This window comes from Artemia franciscana, chromosome 5, assembly GCF_032884065.1.
Source record: "Artemia franciscana chromosome 5, ASM3288406v1, whole genome shotgun sequence".
Classification (NCBI taxonomy): Eukaryota; Metazoa; Arthropoda; class Branchiopoda; order Anostraca; family Artemiidae; genus Artemia; species Artemia franciscana.
In genome coordinates, this window is record NC_088867.1 from 5,550,670 (window position 1) to 5,555,161 (window position 4,492).

A 4,492-nucleotide genomic window follows, 5' to 3' on the forward strand; every position below is an offset into this window, starting at 1 on the left:
GAGGTCGTGGGTTAAATTTACCTTCCGAGTGTATCTGAAGGACCTTTCATGGAAAAATTTGGGCCGAATATGCACTTTTAGAGGCAGCAGGTGCCCCCTTCCCTCATATAAGTTATGTCACTCTCATTCTGGTGTAATAAATAGCTTAGAGCACGAAAATATTCAACAACTTGGTTGAAATAACACACAAACTGACGAAAAAAATACCTCTAACCTTTTGTAAATCGACTGTTTTTACACATAGGCTAAGGGTGCCAGTCTCTCTGTATCCTGACCCATAATCCGATTGGGTAGCTCGAGACTGCTGATATGCACCCCACTGCGTAGCTTGTAACTCTGATTAACTTTATTCAGAGCTGAATATTTACTTAGCCTACAGTCAAACTGTCCAGCGCTCACAAATAGCCCATTCGACTGTGCCCAGCCCTAAAATTACAAAAAATAAAAAATTACTAAAAATTTAATTATTAAAAAATTTAATGATCAAAATTAAAATTATTAAATTATTAAATTATTAAAATTATTAAATTATTAAAATATAATTTAATTAATTAAAAAATTTAAGCATTGAAAATCTAAAAAAAATTACTAAAATTAAAAAAAGCGCCCAGCCCTACAATTACAAATAGTGGTACTTTTCAATGAACAAATTCTACCAGCCTTTAGCTGTTTAACATTTTCCCTTAAATAATAAGGAAATGCACAAACATATTATTAAAAAATGGCTTCAAAACCTGAATCAAATGGAGGAAACGGTGAAAAAATCTGATTAATAGAAACTTTCTGCATATTGTTAAGTAAGAATTTCATTATTATACTGTTTTCTAGTCGTGTTGTATATAGCCTAGGACTACCAAATTTTTGATCCATTTAGGAGCAAAACATAGTAATTCCCGAATCAGTCGTGACATATTACTCAAACTGGGCGTTAAAGGGTTGAACAACATTAAATAGGCCCATTTAAGTGTTGTACTAGCTCTTTACTTTCATCTACAAAAAGATTGTCTTTTTGAACTTGATATACTATCAGCGGTTTATGCTAGTCATTTATTTCATTTTCGTATTTAGGGATGTGTAGGAATTTATAGGTAAATCCCTAAATACTGTGTATGTATTTAGGGATGAATGCGCTACCACTTGGGCCTCCTGGAACTGTGAGTCTGTTTAAATAGCATTCTAGTTTTTCTAAGCCGGGTGGCTATCATCAGAGCTGCTTCTCAATATCATTTTGACCCAAGTTGGGCCAAAAGTGTTGTTTGAAGCACGAAATAGCAGAAATCGGCACTTTTCGGATGTGCGGTCTCCATTATTGCTTAAAAATGGCCCTGGGGTTTCAACTTTCCGTCAAATTATCCCCTTCCCTTACTCTATGACCACTGGTTTTGCGCGATCAGTTTGGAAAAAAACCCCAAACGAACAGCAAATTAACGTGAATCTGTGACCATTCTTCGCGGACGAAAACATTTTTCTTGGGCTTGAAACTACTGTCGTAGAGCTCCCAGACCTGTTGAATTAACTTATGTAGTTTTTATCAAGACTACACTCTTTTTGGGGTGTCATCCACCATTCCTGAAATTATGTAAATAGCCTGATGACAACTGCTTTGAATGGGCAAATAAATTAATTCTATGTATTCTGTTTCAGTATTAACAAACATCTTCTTTTGATGTATATTTTAGTATCGAAGTCCGTTTCTTAGGTTTTGGTTACTATTTCAGAAAGTTTTCATCATCCTTTTTCTTACCCCTTCATTACAGTGAGTGACTTAAAAAGACGGAGGGGGGGGGGGTATTCAAAAGCTGGTTTCCCTTAATGCTAAGTAAAATCTATCTTAGAAGCCATTGTTGTTCGTATTGTTAATCAGTATGCCCTTTGTTCAAAGTATGTCACGCATAATTTTTATCAGTACTTTTTCAAATAAAATCTAAGACATTAAAGAATTTAGCGGATAATTACTAGAAACTGATTTATTGAAAGCTTTTAACCGATGGACTGAAAATAACTTATTGAATTATATACTCTTGTTCAAGGTGTGTCAATAGGCACTTAATTTTAACTGACGCGTTTATATGGTAGTCCTAAGAGGCCTCTAATTATACAAGAATCCAAGGGCAGTGGTAAAAATTAATGGCTACACAAGTGGAAAACTGAAGCTTGAAAAGGCAGTGGGACAGGGTAGTCCTAGTGCCATACTTATTCGAACTCTGCATCGACTCCGTAAAACCGTACAAGATCGAATTTTACGATCTTGTCAATTCAATAACTGAACACGATATTTCAGTTATGATGATATTTGCCGTAGTTATGCACCTGAAGCGATTGGACAACATGATTTGGGTGTCAAAAATGACAATGGTGTGCGATTGGTAGATATGTGTGCTGTCCGTGACCTAATTGTTGGTGGTTCCTGGTTTCCCCCTGGTGAATCGACAACTATAGTTGGAATTCCCTTAATGGAGTGACAAGAAGCCGAATTGACTACCTCTTAATCAGTAAGCAATACAGACGATGTTTGGAAGACAGACGTACCTTTTGTGGCGTTGATTCAATCTCTAATCATCAACTTCTGTTCGTCCGTTTGAAGCTGAAGCTAAAGACCTTTGTGAAGTACAAACTCTCAAGGCATTAGATGTGCAGCTAAGGGACAGAGACATTTGAGAAAATATTGTCTATCCCTCTCCTATAAGTTTTCTAGCATTGTTTGTGAAAAGAGGACAGCATCTGTTGGTGAAACATGAACCTGGATCCTAGAAAATGTGCAAAATGTAGCTGAAGATACTCAACAAATTATTATTATTATATATATATATATATATATATATATATATATATATATATATATATATATATATATATATATATATATATATATATATATATATATATATATATATATATATATATATATATATATATATCCTCAAACGTTTCTTAACTTATCAAAGGCACTTCCTGCGCACGCTATACGTGTGGCAATTTCACGCTCAGGGCTTCCATTAGTGCTCACTAGACTCACAAGATATCTAAAAATCTCAAACTCTTCAATTTCCTTAGCTTTAACTATCAGAGGTTCAGCAGGTAGTTTGTTCACATTATTCCGCATGATTTTTGTCTTTTGCCTACTTACTACCAAAACCTATTCGTTGATCTACTTTCGAGAGATCATTTATGTTATAGTGATCCTCCTCTCTTAATTGAGAAAGGAGCTTTACATCATCTGCGAAGTCTCCATCAAATTAAGCACGACTTTCATTCAACTGGATGCCACCTATGAAGTTGCACATCCACAGGATGAAGTCAGTGAATATTGTAAACACGCACTGGGGACAAAATGCACCCCTGTCGAGATCCTGTGTTGACTTTGAACTACTCAGTCAGGTCCCCATCGTCAGTCCAAACAGGACACATTTGTTCATCATATAAGGCCAATATAATTCTGACAATTTCATCAGGGAAGCCGTAGTAGCATAGTATTTTCTACAGTAATCCTTATGGACTGAGTTCAAAAATTCATGAAAGCCATTATGATTTCAGTCTGACCTTCATTTGATTCTTCAATAAGTATTCCAAGACTGAAAAACAAGTTAGCACATTGCCTAATTGTTCAGAAGCCATGTTGTTCATCCCTGAGAATGACATCAAATTTCTGCTGGATGCGATTCAAAAATATTTGTTTCAAAAATCAAGTACTTGTACGATTCAAAATTTTCAATACGACCCCTTTCTTCCAATCTATGGGAATATCTTAAGTGTCCCATATCTGCATTAAGACTTGGCGTAGTGGCTCAGATAGCACTCCAGCATCATATTTTGGTGCTAAGAGTGCTTATACTCCTAGCACTCCATAATAGTTCAGGATGTATACAGTCGATGCCAGCTGCTTTTCCATTCTTAAGTCTATGTAGTACTATCTCTACTTCATGTAAACTATTGGTTCTGTATTTATATTCAATTGAAAAATCTGCAGGGTCTGCAGGAAGGGGAAACTTTCATATTTCGTGGAAATATTCTTTCCATCTATTATCGATTTCTCCTTTGCGTGTTAGCAGTCACCCCGACATACCCTCAAGCACAGTAGCAGGCTCTTTGAAATTTCCTGTGATCTCTTATTTTTATGCGATAAACTGTCCTTCTTCCTCCTTTACTTGCGGCAACCAGAGATTCGGTAGCTTTTGCCTCGAAGAAGCAACGTTTAGCGACTCTAGTTGACCTGTTTACAGCCTTATGGGCTTCTTTGTACTTATTCTCAAGATAGTCGTTATATTCAGAGGAGACATTGAACTCACGGGCGTGTTGTTGAATTTCCAACTCTTCCCTCACCAACATGAGTTTCCAAGAAGACCCACTTATCCGCTCTTCTCTTCCTTTTTTGCAAAATATTTAATTGTTAAACATATAATTCCGTTTGTTATAAGATATGGTTAACAATAAAATATTGTATCCACAATATATAGGGTATGACCTTGACAATTTGTTGATTCCCAAACACAAC